This window comes from Choloepus didactylus, chromosome 5 (genome assembly GCF_015220235.1).
Source record: "Choloepus didactylus isolate mChoDid1 chromosome 5, mChoDid1.pri, whole genome shotgun sequence".
Taxonomy (NCBI): Eukaryota; Metazoa; Chordata; class Mammalia; order Pilosa; family Megalonychidae; genus Choloepus; species Choloepus didactylus.
In genome coordinates, this window is record NC_051311.1 from 128,775,867 (window position 1) to 128,795,038 (window position 19,172).

The 19,172-nt window shown below is 34.8% G+C and overlaps 1 long non-coding RNA gene across 2 annotated transcripts; it reads right to left on the reverse strand.

The window, feature by feature from the left end:
• Nucleotides 1-718: 718 nt before the first annotated feature.
• Nucleotides 719-18,543, reverse strand: LOC119534467. Of its 2 annotated transcripts, XR_005217028.1 has the most exons (4): nucleotides 18,452-18,488; nucleotides 17,493-17,657; nucleotides 15,791-15,973; nucleotides 719-1,048 (listed from the first exon to the last, which is right to left on the reverse strand). It is a non-coding gene; the product is annotated as an uncharacterized LOC119534467 (long non-coding RNA). The 2 variants fall into 2 exon arrangements; XR_005217027.1 differs by having other exon boundaries at nucleotides 17,493-18,543.
• Nucleotides 18,544-19,172: the final 629 nt, after the last annotated feature.

Sequence of the window (19,172 nt, forward strand, 5' to 3'; positions counted from 1 at the left end):
GGCTGGAATTGAAGGTAGTTTAATTTGAAAGGTTCCATTTTTTTAACTCAAAAAGAATAGAAAGTTCAAAATAGCTGCATGAGAACAACAAATATGAGGTTATAAAAAGCCAACTTTGTATCTGTCTTGAACTTAGTCTTATTTATGAAATAATTTGGTACCATGCATCCTTAGCTCTGGGGAAGCTGAAAATTGTGTTTATAAATATGTTAATTAGTTACTTCACATTTAAGCTAAGATAGGCTATATTTCTATTTAAGTAATTAGTCAAAAGCCACAAGAGGAGAAATTCAGCATAATTAAATTATTTTCAGAGTTTCTTTATATCATATTCAAAAGTTATAACTTAATTAAGGTTTAAAAGCACATCTAAATACCATTTCTTTAGCATTACCACCCTTACCTCTGAAAAGTCAGCAGTTTCTGCATTGTGAAGTTTGCTGAGGATTCAATTTCTAAATCAGGTAACCTTGTCAGGTTTGCCACTGTTCACCTTCACTATGTTGAAACTCTAATTCAATATTCAAGAACAATTTGTCCAAACTTAAAAAAAAAAGAATCCTTTCCAGTTTTCTTTAAATCTTTTCTTTCTAGAAAAAAAGATGTCCAGGAAAATGAGTCCAGGAAAGAAAATAGATTACAACATTTGATAACATATGAAGAAAATTTTATTATTACAGTTTGAAATATGTTAACAGGGACTTTGTCTTTAGGGGCTAAACTTTAATTTTAACATATAACAGGAATATAATTACACTTGTCAGAAATATTTGCATTAATGTTAGTAATAGCTACAGTAAAGAGACTGATGAATGGTGCTACAAGAAAAGGAAAAGATAAAAGGGATGGAGATCCCTGATATAGGCACAGTAAACACTTATAAATTATTTAGATTTTCTTTCTAATAAACCCTAACAAAATATTGGGTAAAACTAGTAAAGCAATGTCCATTCATTAGTATCCCATTAATTGTCAGTTGTTTCACCAGGGAGATGTCAGGGCTCCTATACGTCCTTCTGAAATAGGTCACCGAAATATATGATCATAACTGTGAGAAATGTGACAAGAACAATAGAAGACTGTTAGCATATTTTATTGATTCTTCCTTGGCCTTTGACTGCTGTGTTTGCACTGCTTCTAGAACAAGCTGCATGAGCTTTATACAGAAATCCATATATTGAATCTTATTTAGAACTTGCATCTTGACACTTCAAGAGTCAGGTTCGCTAGAATATTCTTTGGCAAATCAGATAATAGTTTCAAGTGCTGTGACTGTAAGTCATCTTGCTGTAGGGAACAGAAAAAAGGTGCTAATGAAATAGATTTATTCTAAGAAACCAAGAGGGGTCCCATGAAATGATTTTTGTTGTCTAACAGTTCTCAGAAAGGGTGGAGCACTTTGTGGCGCTCTTACTACATTGGAAACTCTGTATGTCCATTATGTCACTGTCCTCACCACAGCTTTGCTATGATGGATATAATTATGTCTTCAGAGGAGGAAAGTGCATTTTCTAAGGCTACTCAGCTAGAACAAGGAGAAGCTAGGATTCATACCTAGTGCTGCTGACTCCATATTTCCTGCACTTAACCACACTATTTTTCTGTACGTTGATGGGCAATTTGAAATACCTTGTGAGAAAAATGCCAAGGCCAAAATAGTAAAGGAAAAGCTTTTCACCAGTGCACCCAAAGCTGTGGATCATGGATCCCTGGAGGACTTCCAAGATAATATTGGGCATCCCTGAGTCCAACTGTACTTGAAGCATCTATCTGTAGACAATAAATATGCTACATACCACTATTTATTACATGTCAATATATGCTTTGTGAGTAACAGAATATAAGTTAAATGATACATCATTACGTATTATTAAGAGCTTATCCGTTATCATTTTCATGGTCAATTAAAACAAAAACTATAAATGTATCAGCAGAATTTTGTTTTTACCTTGAAAAGGGGTTCTGAACCTTGAAAAAATGGTAACAACTACCATTTTATGGGAAAGAGATGTGGGGCCTCTTTTACTCAGAGCATTTGTGTATTCATTCCTTTAGTGTTCAACAAATGTTAATTACACATCAACTACATGCCAGACACTTCTAGTAGCTAAGAATGTGATAGTAAAGAAAATGGACCAACATTCCTGCGTTTGAGGAGCTTAAATTCTAGAGTCATGTGTATTGTATTATAATGAAGACATTGCTTTGGTACACTTTTCAGTGGAATTGGAGTGGACACTGGTTTAGGATAGATTATAGGGTTCCATTAGGAGCAATTTCAGAAGTAGACTGAATAAACTAACAGCCAGGATCTGCTATATAGAATCCCTACACTCTAGGTTATTGCCAGAGGATATAACCTTGGTTACCCAATTTTATTAAAATTTGTTTTTTGAATGAAGAATACTCTTTTTTAAAAAAGATTGCTTGAAGGATATGCGTCCCAGTCCGTTTGGTTTTTTGAGTAGCATAAAAATTTTCCCTGGATAAAGTTAGACAATCAGGGAGCTGTGTGCTTAGATTGTGTGGTTTTGGAAGTCTTTTAGAACAGCCTTTATGGAATTCTGCTTGGCATGAATTCCTTGGTGAGCATGGAGGGGCAAGCCATATTAAGAAACAGCTTTATGGTGCGCTCTTTGTGCCATAGGGGTATTATTGAGGATGATGGCTTCCAAATACCTCAGTGTCCCCACTACGAGGAACTGTGGAAGAATTTTGTGCAGAACTCAATGTAGGAAAATGTGAGCTTCTTTGGAAAAGCTGGTATGTTTTTATCTTATGTACAATGATGATTTTATAACTGATAATATTTCTCACTTGACTTTGATAGAGGGCTCATAGCTGAATTTATGGTCCACCTTTAAGTCTTTTGCAGGAATGAATACATTCATTTTTGAGTTCCTATTTTCTGGCTTCTTTATAATATATGACCTTCATTTTCTCTATTCCCCTATGTGCCTAAGTTAAAAATTTTTAATTTTAATGTATGAAGTTTATAAGCAACTACAAATACTTTTGGGAATAAAATAATATGGGGAATGAATAAAATAAATACAATAATAAAAGTTAGAAGATATTTGAAAAAGTAAAATATCCTAAGCTGTCTGCCTTTAAGTTACACCAAATTTAAACTAACCCTGCATGTTGACAGCCTACCATCTTCTTTAAAGCTCTCCAAAACAGGCTCCAGAGAAAATCCCCTCTGAACTGTCTTTGGATTCCTGCTGCTTATGGTTTGCTGTTCCCAAGGCTTCCTGTGTCTCTACAGAGTGATTCAAACAAAACAGCTTCCCTGAAACAAGGATTTAAACAACTAAAGATAGAGTTATGTGATATATTTATGGTATTTTATTTGAATTCCATCTGCATCTTTAAAGGCCTCATATTTTTGTAACTGAGTCTAAGAATCATTATCTTGGATACCAGATTGGCTAGAATATTTTGACACTCAAGTTGCTGTTTGCATTTTATTTTATTTCTTTCAGTTACTTTGAAAAAAGTAACACTCTATATCTAAGTTTCAAAGACCCAGTTATATTAAGAATAGAGAGCTACCTTCATCCTCTAAACATGCTAGTTTATCTTCATTTTTTAAAAAAATAAGAACATCAGCCATACTCCACTGTCAGTTTTACTGGTTTATTAACTATAGAACTTTTTAAGTAACTGATGCTCACGGGATGTTCCTGTTTGAGTTCATGGGACTGAAGCTGGAAGAGCTCTTAAGAGGAATTTAGATTGGGAGATGTACAGCCCTTGCAGGCAATATTAAGCTTATTTTCCTTACATATGAGTGTAGTTCTTTCCACAGAGTACAATTCATACTTCTCCATGGTCCCAGTGAGATTGTGCATGCAAACAGGAATTTTCTCTTGAGGGGTGAGAGAGATGTCGAGCAGGATGTGAAGTGGGTAATAAAATGTGGATTTATAGGTGTTCTGCTTTTCAGCCCACTTTCAGTGTCTGTTAGGACCAGCCCTTCCTAATCCTTCCCCACTGCAGAGAGGCGCTGTTCTTTTTTTCTTTCTTTCTCTCTTTTTTTTTGTAGTTAATGAATATGAGAGCTTGCTCTGAAAGAATATAAGAATTTCAGAGACCACAACCAACAGATGCAACCACATCAGTGCTCCGATGAATTAGAAAGAACCCATGCCCAAATTTAACAATCTATTAGAACTCGCTAACAATGACATTGAATTTGGTCATGTACTTGAGAAAAAGGACACACCACCGCCTTAAAATTCTTCTCCTAATGTTTTAGTTAATTTTGAAAAAATCCTTTGTCTTAATAATTGCATGTATATTTATTTTTAAAGACTAATACTTGATCTAAAAATCTCCAAAAACAATTAAATAGTAGGTATTATCCCAGACCCAGATGGTAACCATTTTAGGAAACTTTATTTAGCACTTAAACAAACAAAGAAACATTCCTTGTTTAAAAAAAAAAAATGAACACAGCATTTCTATTGTAGTCACAATAATAAACCATGTGGTTTTCCAGACACCTAAACACGTTTCTCAAAGTGAAAAGCTTTTCAACGTTAATGTCAAATATTCCTGTTGAGAGATTCTTAAAATTTATAAGAATGTAAATGCTCAAAACTTGAAGTTAACCTCTTCTGACAATTCTATAGTATCTACCATTACAGATTCAAAACATACAATAATTCCGTATGAAATCTTGGCTAGTTTGGTCTTAAACAATTTAGGATAAAAAGCTATGTGGGATGCTCCCACATAATATTTCATGCAAATATGATTTGATCTGATTGTCATAGTCTGGAATATATTTTTCTTGGTATTTGGCTTTTCTCCTTCCTGCCTGAAATAAATTTTCAGAAGTCTGTGTCTTTGCTACATGCTACATAGACAGAACAAAAATATCTTCTCTAGGGAGTGACTGATGCTAATGCTTCTTTACATGGGGTATTTCACTGCCTGCACTTTTCCACATGTTGTTGCTTAGAAATGTGATGCAGTTAATTTTTACTCCTCACAATTTTTTTTTTTAATGTACTAACAGCCCTCCTTGTCTCATCTATTATCAACTCTCTTATGTCAAGTTTAACCTGCAACCTGCATAAGTTTAGATATTTCTGGAATGCTACCACCTATCCCCTACAGTTTCTTTACTTTTTGTTTCCTTCCACTTTTTCTTGCCTTTCTTAGTGCAGATTCTTTGGAGATGCTCAACAAATGTTTGTTGAAGAAATGACAAAATAACCAAACATGTCTGTTGCATCTACCACATGCTTCCTTGTGTTATAGTTAGTTGTGTATATATAAACTCTAATCTCCCTGAGGGTTGCAATGTTGGAATACCCACACTCACCACTGAATGCACACACACTCATGCACACAAAAACACACTCATGCACACATTCACATAATATCTTGGTCAGAACATCATTGCCATGATAGGTGGTAGATGTCAAAATATTTACATTGAATGTTTAAACGTAGGTAGGGCAAGTCCAACATTGAAGTATGGATTGTATTGGCACAACATCTTAAATATGCTGACATTCTTCATTCATTCATTCATTCAACAAATATTTATTGAGCCCTACAATATGCTATACACTGTTCTAGGCATCACTATGATGGTGGTGAAGAAGACAGGTAATAGACTGGCATGCTCAACAAGGAGGACTCAGCAAGGGAGCCTGAGAGGGAGCAGCCATGGGGTAAGGGGAAAACCAGGAGATGTGAGCTCTTGGAGAAGAAAGTGTTTCAAGAAGGAAGGGGCAAAAATCTGTGTCAAATGCTGCTGAAAGGTCAAGTGAAATAAATATTGAAAATTGATCAGTTGATTTGACAAGAAGACGTGGAGGGCTCAATGGATATCTTTAAAGAATGGATTCAGGGAAGATGCAGAGATGATCACCTATCTTGAATTGCTTGAAGAAAGAATGAGAGTAGAGGAATTCAAGTTAGAGAGTACAGGCAGGTCTTCTGAGGAACTTGGCTAAGAAAGGAAAACAGATATGGGAGAGTTCCTGTAGTGGATACTTGAAGCCTGGGAAATTGTTTTGTCTGTTTGCTTGCTTATTTTATGACAGTCATGGTATATGAGAAACAGTATATAAGTATATAAGAGAACAGTTTATTCAACAATGCATAACATCGGCCCAATGCCTGTGAGATAAGAGTGTAAAGTTGTGAGCTGGATCAAAATTAGCCTGATTTGACACTACTTCACAAACCTACCCATGAAAATATATTAATTCATGATTTCAGAGATTGGCTTTAGTGACTAACAAAATAATTTAATACTGGGAGAGGGTCTTAAAAGTTTTTAACTCCTTTTATCTCATCCCTGCTTCTGAGTGAAGGGTCTATTAATATTTTTGTGGAGTATTAACTCATTTGTTTCATAAATATTTATAAACTGCCTACTGGGTGCATCTGACATTGCTCTAGGCATTGAGAATGGAGGGGAGACCTGAACAGAACCCTCTATCCTCCAGGTATTTGCACTCTCTACTGACTCAAACAGAAGCAGGCCTAATTTTCTCATTCTGATCTCACAATGTGTGTGTGTGGTATATTGGTCTGACTAGAACAAGTTGAAATATCTGGTTTAAAATGTATTTACATTTCGATGGGGTTAACTAAATTTACATTTTTATGAAAACTTTAAAATGAATAAAGTTTCTTTGTTATGTATCAGGGATTGCCAAGTTTTTGGAGCATTATTCAATTTTATTGAGAAAAATATTTTAATTACTTACAACTTCTATGATTAACTTCATTCATAATGAGTGAAGCCTGAAATATTTTTTAAAAATATTTGTTACAGGATTGAAAACTGCTCTTTCCAAAAGAGGATATAGGAAAAAATGCTTTCACTCTGGTGAACATCCAGGTCCCAAGATTTGTCTGGGATAAATACCTGCATTACAGTCACAGCTAACCTCTATATTTGCCATGTGATGCCTCAGACGAAAATTATTGACTTTATATATGTCTGATTGGCATTTTTGTTGTCATTTCCACCTTAGCTTTTTCCAAAAGTTATTTAAAACTTGAAAACTGAACCACTTGCAATACTCTGGGGGAAATGTGAAAGAGGGAAAATTGTAAGTGAATCTGTTCGAGAATGATATACGCCCAGCATGGGGTGGAATGTGAAGAAGGAAAAAGGATGAAGAAACCGAACAACTTTATTTAGCCTCCTGTGTGGTGTCTTTACAGTAGGACATTATTATTTCCCTTGGAGTGAGTCCCCAGAGCAGCAGAGTCCATCTTAGTCAAATGTCAGTAAGAAAACACAGTCTTTTGATTCCAAGCACAAGCTTTCCTAAGAGCAACCATCAGCTTGGATTGTCTGCACTTCTGTTTAGTTCCATTAATACAAATGACCAACAGTTATTTGTAGCTATATGAAACTTAGAATTTTTCTTCTTTCTTAGTCACATGGCCTTCTTTGCTTGAGTTCCGCTTATAAAAATCAACTTTAACAATCTCAGTGTAACATGGCCCATGTGTTTGTAAATTCATATTTTCAGATCTAGTGAGTATTTGCTTATTAAAATTGCAATTAATTTTTAAATGACATCTTCCAGGATTTGGGAGGATAAAGAATCTATCATAAGGACCTACCACATGTGGGGTGTTGTTTGTAGGGTCATTGGAGAAATGGTGACACATCACACATAGACATCGATATCGTGGAGGTACAATTAAATTGGGGAAAGGAGATATGCAGATAAAGAACTTACTAGAGGCAAAAAAGAATATTTCTTTGGAATAAAGTTTTCTAGGTTAACAGTTTGTGAGCTATCTTTTTACCCAAATTCTCCTTTAAAAATTTTAAATACATTTTTAAAGTTAAAATAGTCTAATAACAAGAAAACATTTTGGTGACTTTTTAAGGGAACTTGCTTAAAGGAGGAAATAGTTTAGTCTGGAAGATGTGAGATACTTTGGTAACACAAAGTTCAACTTCAAAATAAAACTGTTAACTCCTCTAATTATTTTGTAAATTTTTTCAGACAATCTTAATTCCAGAGAGGTTGACCCATTATTTGTCTGAGTCTTTTAAAAGAAATGTGTGATACCAGAGAAGAAAATTTAAGATGAACCAGAGCATTTCTTTCATGTTGTTAACGTTAAGTTTGCTAAAGCTGCCAGAATGCAATATACGAGGGTGGGTTGGCTTTTTCAATGTTTTACCAGAGGCATAACAGGTAAAGGTTAATGTTAACGTTATGGAGGACTCTGCTTGTGTTTCTTTTATTCTAGAGTAATCTAGCTACCTATAATAGTATCTCATTTAAAAATAACTCTTTGAGAGGTATATGAAAGAGGGCACTTTATTCCCCATCCTTAGATAATTGGCTTTAAACTGTAGTACAGATATCAAGGGGACCCTTACTTTGATTGTAGTTTCTGACCTAAGCATTATTCAGTGCCGTGTAACTTCATGCAAAGCCGCACTATCAACTCCAGAGTCCTTTATATTTTCTTCCCCAGAGTGGAAACAAACCAAGCATGGCTTCTACTTTCTTCATTGGTCCCCAAACTCAACAGCAGTATAGGAACATTTGTCTTAAAACTGGATGATAATATAAGCCACAACAATGATGTGTCACTTCCTCATCTATAATAGGTTGCATTACATGCATTACACTCTAATCTACAGTGACTTTCTAAACTCCTTACAGCCCCTCCATACTACAGCACATCCACCAAAATTAATGTGAGCCTTTTCCTGCCAAATCCCCCCCCTATTTCCTAGCCAAGCGTATTTATAATTAGAAAACTACTGCTTCACACTCAGGTTTCATTGCAACTTCTCTTTATTGGTTACTTGACCCAGTTTTCACCTTAGTCACTACTCTGTCTGGCTTCTCTGTCTTCCACACATGCGGTGCACTTTCAAATCTCCTGCTTTTATTTCATACATTTTCTCCAGTAAATTCCTCCAATATTAAAAATTTTCTTTTTCTATTATTTTTCATACCATGGCAAAATACATTTTTAAACTGTGTTTATGTGTATTTATTTTAATTTGATTTTTTTTTCTTTCATAGGTTTAGCTTTTAAAAATATTCACTTTTCACACCAAGAATCTAGGACCACCTTATGGTTTCATGTGGTATCATTTTTAAATAAAGCAATCATCTTTAAATGACCAACCATCTTGAAATATTTAATTTTAGAGAATGAAAATATTTTCAAACAGATAATTAATTGGCTATTACTCAGCTTTTGTGGATGTTATATGGTTATTTAAGATTTATTGAGTCCAACATTTCTAGAATTTGGAGGAAAACACAAATAATTTATATAAAGTAATTATGCATACCTAATATAATTATTATTAAGGAGAATTTGAACTAAGTTCACAAAGTGGCTATGGAGCTTTCTGTGCATATGTATAATGAGAGGCCAGTTTAGAGTAAAAATGTACATTTAAGAGAAGAAAAATGGTCAAAGAGACTAGAACACCATTAAAGACTGTTTTTGACAGTATATCCCCTAAATATTCTTTGGAAAACTGTATTAATCTAATCTCACCTTATTTATTAGATAAATGCTACCCCCACACTTTCAAATGAAGCTTAATGTGCTTAAAAAATACCTTCTGATTCTGTGCATTTAAAAAAATGTAAATATACCTGATACATAGAGGAGATCAGTTGACTAAATCTGAATACTCTAGGGTCTTAATACTTTAGGTTTATTTTTTTGTGATACTACATTCCTGCTGGCTGAGGAATCCCATTACCATGTTTTGTATGCACTGTAAAAAGGTTTGTAACAAAGTAGAAAACTAATTTCCAATCTATGGACAAATTAAACGTTTCATCTCTCCTTCAGAACTCTAATTCCAGTTCCAACAAAAACAGTGAGCATTCCTGCTCCTTCTCAATGAGACATTCAGGCTAAGTTTAACAGAGTAGCAAGAATACATTCTGTTATCAGGAGAAAGACAAATTACCCCATTTATTTTAGGATTTTTTTTTTTTTGTATTGGTTGCTCTACTGTCTGGATCAAAAACTGCCTATGTCAGATATATGTATTCCTTAGATTACATTCACGGTTATCTGTGAACAGAACATTGAAGATTTTAATATATCAGAATCTGTTATTTAAACAGAGGCTACTGTCCTATTATTCTGAATGAATTATTGGGCAACGTTATTTAAGAACAACTCTTCTTTTTGTCTGAGAGACCTATCAGCTCATTACTAGGCAGCCATCCTGTGGGGCATCATTCAAGATTAGGGTAATGGCTTGAATTATTTGAACACAGAAACAATAAGGAATCCCTGCAAGTGACCCAAATTTATAGCTGTGGCTTGCATAGTAGCTTAGCAGTTCACATATGGCTTATGTCAATGGCAGAAACAATGTTATTTTCTAAATCATATTGATTTGTTATGTGGTATTGAAAGAGAATCAAGGTCTATAAATTTCAAAATGGAGTCCTCAAAACTTCTTATCTGTGTTTCGGTTCTGTCAAAATGAGACCAAGAGCCAAGCACTCTACATACACAATGCTACTAGTCAAAGAATAAGAACTGAGACCTTTCAATTTCCTCTTTTCTTGGCGAGAAGCCAGACTGACATTTTCCTTTCTGTTAGTTTTGGCAAGGAAGAAAGAGAGCGGAAACTTTACTGCTCGGTTGCTGATGGTTTTTCTATTTTGTTTTTATTAAAAATGTTGAAACATCAGCCCTTTGTCAAAATTATTTTATTATTGAAGGGTGGGTGGGGTGAGTGAACTGGTGACTGTTTAGAAAACCATTAACAGCACTGATAATGGACAATCTTATTTGGATTTCCCAACACAGAAGTGCTTAATTGCAATAAATTATGCTGCAGCCTGGTGACTGATGTGCATGTTTAATGAATTGGTACAGACTTGGAAGTTAATCTGCTGGGAGGTAACAAACTTAGTCCATCTGATATTGCAATAAAAAGTAGGATCTTTTAAAGTTACATGATGATATATTTTGGGCATGAAACTAAAAGAATGAGTTTTCATTGGCTGCAGATTTGTTGGGTCTCCAAGAATGAAACACTGAAAAACCAACATCCCTAATGGTGACATTTGAATGAAATACAAAACCTAAGTACATCAGCAGTGGAATGCAACCCCCCAGAACGAGAGACTGGTGGCCATCAAAGAACTTACAGAAGATGCAGTGTGTTCTCAGAAAACAATTGCCCTTAAGAAGCCATCTTTACCTATGCAATGGACTTTATTTTTAGTTCTCAAGTTATTTATGTAACAAAGAACAAATACTCTTTCTACATGATTCTATGATAAATATTCCTCGGAGCTTTTCTTTAGGAACCACAGGGAGAAAATGATTTTATAAGCCTAAAAGTGAAACAAGTATCAATTAGAATAATACTAATAATGGATCTTGTGAAGGTTGTGAGGTCCCTGCAAGATGAGTGGAGAAAAAAACAAAAACTCAGTAAAACTAAGCAATAAAACCTCTAATAGGGCTTGCAGACTTGGAAAACAGAAGAAACAATTTTCCATTTTGTAATGAGTGCTTAATATTTTCAGTTCACAATGTGCTATCTAGACCAGGCAGAAAGTGAGATAACTTGTTCAACAGGAAAACATTTCTGTACTGTCATGTTTTTAAATTTTTCCTCGTCATAGACTAAGTATCTTGACATGGAGAACGTAAGATTCTAAAATATCTGGGAGTGAAATCTCCTAGCTATGTAGCCATTGAAAGCAAAAGAGAATGACTAATTAAAATGCTTAATCTGACTAGAAGTCCTGTCTGTAGAAGTTTGTGTGTGTGTGGTGCCCTTTGCAGATGATTTAGTGACAAATTGCTGACAATTAAGGTCTCCAAGAAAAGTTAAAATATGAAGTCCTATGTTTCCAAAAGAAGATAAGAACCACTCTTCCAGATAAATCAATGAAGAGGTCTGTTTTGATAACTATTATCCAAGTGATGGTATAGTAGGCTTTAAAGAATAGAAATATAATGAGAAAATTTACATAATTGGAGACACTGTGCAGGCTCTTAGGAGACAGATAGCTTCCTTTCCTTGTGTTATAGGTTTTCTTAATTACCAAACACAAGTGGATTCTTCAATACCCAAAGACTTACAAGTGAAAACCTACAATGAAAAGAAGGAAACGCTTATTAATGTGGTACATCTTAAAGACTTGTGTTACTAATTCCTAAACTGCTTGCAATCTATTTTTTCTGTACTCTCACACTGATGACACTGAGGTCAATTTGGGATATGGTGTATGTAAGGACCTTATTCATGCAACCATTGCTTAATTGGATACATACTTAATATAAATTATACAAATGCTTCTTTTTCTAGTCTCACTACTGAATCTTGTCAAACTGCTTCCAATGTAAAATTAACCAAAATTTTAGAACTGATGACTTACTGTATTTAGAAATTTTAAAAGACTGGATTTTTTTTTGTTTGTTTGTTTTGGTCAAGGAATACTTTTGGTTTGTTTTATTTTTAAAGGTCAAAACAAGTGGTTTAACTGGTAATATTAGCCAAAAGTTTGACCCAACTGTTTTATTTATTTAAAAATAACCTGAATATAGCCATGCAGCATGCAGACAAAAATAGTCGAGACATATTTTACACATTGAACTAAATTTGGAATTTTCAGATTTTAAAGACTCTCCAAATTATGTCTTCATCTTAGTCATCAAGATATTGTGACCAGCCCACTGAGGAATTCATTGTTTACATGTAAAGACTTGATTGTATCATCCCAGATACTTGAATGCTTCTTCACTGACGAGATATCATGTTCACTGAAAGCAGAAGATGTGTGAGACACTATGTAGAACCCTATCATAACATAGGGTGAGAACAAATTTCCCAAATTTACCAAGAGAAATGGAATTACAAGATGGTAAGGAGGATCTTGAATAGGTTGTATGTTTTATATGTATAGGAATGGCTTAAACTATTTGAGGAAGAGGGTTGTTTTTTGCTTTTTGAAGGAATGTACAAGGTAAGGATGGTGATGAAAGGAAAGGATGAAATATCGCTTGGGGACTGTCAAGATGACGATAGAATGATGGAGTGAGGAGGGTCATCGTGATGTGCACGGAGAAAAGAAAGAATGTAAATACCATGTTAATAGATTCCTTCTCTTTCCTGTTGGTATTCCTAAGGATAGAAATAAATAAGAGAAAAAAATCCCTGTTCCAAAAATATATGGGAATAGACGCTTTCTTATAAAATTTGCTGTGCTTTATTTTAGAAAGCAATATTTTTTCAGCTATACATGCTGATAAACTTACACCTAAATGTTAGTTTTGAAATATGTTGAATTCTAATTTACTTCAATCTACAATATTTAAGGAATTCAAGACAAATAGCTAATATTATCAGACTTTATTTTATCCCATTGAAATTAAATTATGAGCATGCAACCTGAAGGAATTTAGCTTTCATTCTATTGCTAGGAAAACTAGACTTGAAGAAGTTATGATATTTCCAAAGTCACATAACTAAGGAATGCCTGTTGAAGTAAAAAATAAAATAAAACTATTTGATTCTGAGGCCAGTGTGCTTTCTAATACACCACACTGTGGGTGAAAGATAAAATCCTCCGATATTACAGACGAAAAATTCAAGACACAGAGGTGTCCAAAACTACAATGTCAGCAAGAGAGGCAGAACTATCAGCCACCCAAACTACCAGATTGCTAGCTCCACTGGCCAGCAGCGCCCCTATTTCCAAATGTTCACTTGTCAGTATCACGCATAATACCAGGTAAGATTCTAATACAATTATCAATAAATAGATACACAAATTTCTCATGAGAGACCTAACAGAAATGTTTTATTAGTGGAATTGCATATATCACCCTACAGCTAAAAAATAAAGTAACTGAATATATATTTATTTGTTTAGAGGCGTAGACTTGAGAGGCCAATATAGGTGGGTGCAATTCCATTCTCTGCCATTGACTGTCTATGACCTTGGACAGGTACCTCATTGCTCTAGAATTTAGTTTCCTTATCTATCAATTGGGATTATTTTAGTACTCACTTTTGGAATGGGGACTAAATGACATGATGCATTTAAGTGCCAAATATAGAAAACAATCGAAAATGTTAACTATTATTAGCAACCTTAAAATATAGAATCACTCACCAATTATTTTATATTCCCATCAGCACATAGTGATGAATAAGACATGGTATAACAAATATTTCTGGATTTTGAAATCTTTTACTTTTAATATGATATCTTTGAGAACAACTTGCCATTTGTTATAGAACATGAGTGATCTGTGTACTAAGAGCTTTGCTGTTATTGTTAGATTGTAACCATCACAGCAAACACTTGGAGAGATAATTCCAAATTCCAAAGGACTCACTGGTGTTGCATGACAACCATGGAATGGAGTCATCAAAAACTAATAACTAAGATTGAGCACCCATCCACGGTTGTTTGGTTTATACCAGTTACTCTGAATATTAGTTATTGAATAAACTAACGATTGCAGTGATAGAGCCCAATTAGTATTGAGGGGATAATGGAGCTTAAGTTTGTTTTTTAAATAACAATATTAGGGCAGTGTCTTCAAATGTTCACCATTTATTCTTTTCCTGTATTCCTTACAGCTTTGGCATACCAAAGTTGAAGATTTTTTTCCTATTTAATTAAAACCAGATATTTCATCCTTTTGCTATCGATTTTTTTATGTATTTGAAAGTCTGTGCCTTATATATAGAAATACATGCACAATTTAGAAATATGTGTATTATCCACTGAGATTAAAGCAGAAACCTACTTATGAGGATCACTTTTAATTAATTTTATAGGAAATATGAAGAATGATTTATTTTCTGTGTTCTCATTAAGCAGTGTCTATTTCCCCAACTACTAATGAATGATTAAATGACTAAATCATTATTCCTTCAGAAAATGTGCTTGAGCTCTCTTTAAATTAATGGATACAAAGGATAAATGATTTTAAGGTAAAACAAAAATAGCCACCAAAGTTCACTTTGTTTTCCCTCAAATTTATCTAGTAATTAGCTGTCATGTGTTCTGTTATTTTACAGCCAATTAAATAGCTGTTTTAGTCAGGATTCATTGTAACAACCTAAGGTTAAAAGAAAAATGAACTATTTGAATGATTATAATTCTATTTAATTTGAATGTGAAAAGAGAAATATTTTACCCTAACGTCTAGGATGTTTGGTCCCATTTAGGACAGCCTGAAAGCTGACACTCTCATACAGCTTTGGAATATGGAAATGTTTGATGAGTTCAGTACCATGACTAAGGTTTGCAGAGTTCTTATTACTTATAAAATAATTAGAAGGTTAATATTGTCAAAAGAATGCTCCTTTTTAACTTACTGGCACAGGCTTTAATTACCGACTCCAACTTTCTTGCATGTAGGTTTCAGAACATTTTAAGTTAATTACTTATTTGTAAAAGAAAAGGTAATACATTAAATTAGCATTGGGGTGAACTAAGTTTTTAGCTAGATAGGTAAATCACCTATACAGAGAATGTGCTAAATATATTAGTTCACCCTCCCTCTGTGTGCAATATAGCTATTCAGAATTATGGTCAATTATGGCTAATTATGGTCAGAGAAAAGAAGCATGCCTGACTTTGCTTTAATTGAAGTTTGTAAAAGCTTGATTCATTCATGAGTATCTCTTAAGGTCATATTGTTTATATTGGTATTAAAGTTTATCCATTTCATTTCAACTCAAAATTTTCAAATTAGATAATTTCTCTGTAGCCTGTCAGGAGCTAAGTAAAACTACCTTTGAGTGAAGACTTACATTTTATAGGGATTTTTTTTTTCTAGTTGGTTACACTAAATGGAGTTGACAACTGCCACAAAAGAAAGCATTGTTCAGAAGCCTCAGCTGGAATTGTTGATGATACTGTGAGGTCTTCAGCAAGCTGGGTTGAAAAGAAGAAAGTCTGATAGGGCTTGTCCTCCAGATGGAGTACAGAGGCTCCTAAGGAGGAAAAAAATTGAGAGCTTACCAAAATGTGAGTATATGGAAAGTGAAACCTTCAGACACTGATAACTGACTACCTTGACTTTATACATAATCACAAATAATAATTTCAATGGAAAGAGTCACTTTTCTCAGACTTGTCTTATGAATGTTTCTATTTGATCACTCACTGATTTTGCCAGATAGAGTAAAATATTCCAATGGATTATGTGTGAATGGACTTATCCTAATGATTTGGATCCCTGATCATGTTGCAGTTTGTGACTGTAAGGGGCATAAGATAGGGACACCAATGCTACAGTGGTATAACTCAGTGGCTTTCAGATTTTAGGTGGTGGGAATAACTGGGGGGTTGAGGGGGCAGAAGTTTACCCAGAAATAAATAACATTGGAATGTCCCAGGACATAGCCTCCTATACCAATGCATTACTCTTTGTTCCACAATTTTGACCATGTACACAAATATGCATGGATTTATGAACCAACACCTTACAGTTATGGTGCTTGGAAATAATGACCATTTGCAAATATCATAATTAAAATCAGTGAAATCAGAACTTTCTTTCCTGTAATGTTTGAATAAGAGTTCTCATTAGATGGGAAATTTCTTATTCTTGTTTTCCTTTTCCTCTTATGATGTAATTAAGGAACACTGAATTGGGATACAGACTAACTAGAACCTTAACTGTATTCACTTGGGCAGGGCATTAACCCCTGATGCCTTAGTTTATCTATATTTAAAATGAAGCTCTTAGACTAGATCATATTAAGGATTCAGAGAAATAATCCAGATTCTTATCTGCTTTCAAACGTATTTGTGATAGCCTCTGATGTTAGATTGTATTAAACCTATCTATACACCATTTCAGTACCTCCTCTCTGATGCAGCAATTAGTTTCCATTTGTAAAAAACACTTCTGTTATAATAATAAACTTGTTGAATTAATAGTTATAAGATTTATTATCAACCTTGCATAGATTATGTGCTCAAAAATGGCCACAGCAATAGAGAAGAATCGTTAATTGAACACCCACTATTTACCATGTAATATGTTTTTGTTGTATACCATATACAAGCAGTTAAATAAATACTTCAAAGAAACAAAGATACTTATGATCCTCTGTGATCTAAAAAAGGAAGAGGGAATACTATGTATTAATCCTTTGCCATGTGTCAAGTTCTGCAGTAGGCACTTCATACAGTATTTTAAAAATTCATGACAATTTTTTTGCAGAAGTTCAATAAACATTTTCGATTGGATCAATGTACATTTTTTATAGATGAGAAAATTAAAGTAGTTGAATTACTTGACAAAGGCCATGCGGTTCATAAATTGCAGAATTAGAACACAGACCCAGGTTTTGACTGGCTCTGGAAGCATGTGTTCTTCTCCATAGCACTCTGTGTCTAAATAATATAATATTTACCTGAAAAATCAATGCAAGGCAGTTCACGATGCACACCTTAACCACAGTGGAATCAATGTGCAATGGATATCGAAAGAAAATAAATTACCTCTGGTTTTGATGGTGAGGAAAATCTTCATGGAGAAGGCAGCTTTTTCCTGGGTCCTAAAGAATGCTTCAACTCTTAGAGCAGAGATGAAGATACTAGTAACAACTCATCCCAATCATGAAGGTAGCCAAAGGCAAAGGATGGTGAGACGTTCAGTTGCCAGAACTAAGAAAGTAATTAATTAGACAATATGTTGGCAAGCTAGGTTGTAGTCACATCCTTGAGATGCCCTCTGGGAGGCTAATGACTGGCTGTATCCAGAAGCAAATTAAGCATGGGGAAATCTCCATCCTTACACAGATTAAATTGGCCCTTGTATGCAGAATGGCTCACAGTGGGTGAAACACAGGAGGCAAGGAGACTGCCGAGGAGGTTGAGGGACAGAAGATGTGGTCCGGAACTGGGTAATGACAAAGGAGCACTTCTGGATGCCTGGATTACTCCAAACTCCCAGGTCGGTGTTGCTGCTTTCCTTTTACCCTTCTTGTCATTTTTAAATAAAATCATTCAAGTAGCCTTCAAATGTAAATTGAGCATACTATTCCTCTGCAAAATAATCTTCCAGTGGTTTTCCTCCAGCACATGGAATACAATTCTAACTTTGCACCATGCGTTACATGGCTGTGTCTGATGTGGCTTTTACCCAGCTCTCCTCCCTGCCTCATGTTGCTCTCACCCAGGCTCTCTTCACTCAGCCAAATGGGTCTTTTTGTTCCTCAATCCTTACACCTCAGAGCCTTTGTAAATGCTGTTGCTTCAGCCAGGAATACGGGCCCCTCCCATGACCCGGTTCCCCTTCCCTTCCCCTCTTTCTCATTAAGGTCTCAGCCCAAGTGTCATCTTCTTAGGGAGACCTTTCTAGATTAAACATTGCTATTTTTCATTCTCTGCTCTTGTTTCTTTTTCCTTCATATCACATGACATGTGCCATTATTATTTTGTTGTTGTTGTTTACTTACATTATGGGTATTCTCCTTAGAAACTCCAGTGTCCGTAAAGAAACCAAGCATTGTCTTCATTGCAAAGCTGGGAAAAAAAGCTAAGAAAGCACGGTGACTTAACAAACTTCTTTCATTTTGCTAAAGCAATAACAAATATTAATTTAAAAAATTACTTGCTTTCTGTGTGAATCTTTCCATTCACTCTGTTTCTCTGTGAAATGTGGTGACATGACATTTACGTGTTTTAGCAGAAAGGGTATGCTTCTGCCAGAAAAGTGCCAGAGGAAAGTATTTGTGAGTATGCCTCTCAACATTTAATAACAACTCGAAAACCTAAATTAGGGGCTGCTTCCCTGCGATAAGATGCAGACGCAACTTTTTATTTTGTTATTCTCTTAGTCTGGCATAAATGATTTTAACACGTCTGCACTAAAAGTTCTGTATCTTTTGGAGTAAAGAAGCCCTGATCTTCCTGTTTCCTCAGATGCTGGCGGGACTTCGATTTATTGCCTTTCCTTTGCAAATGACAATTTTCTGCATTTTTGAGTTCCTTTGCAGTATCTGTCTGGCAAAGCTTTCCTTACAGTTGCACACATGCACACACACACACAACACCACACATACCACACAACTGAAGGCATTCACGAGACATTTGCACTTGACTCCAACTGGCAATAGAATCACAAGCAGATGCTACACAGATCTTTGCTGCAGTCTACTGTTAAGGCCACATCATGTC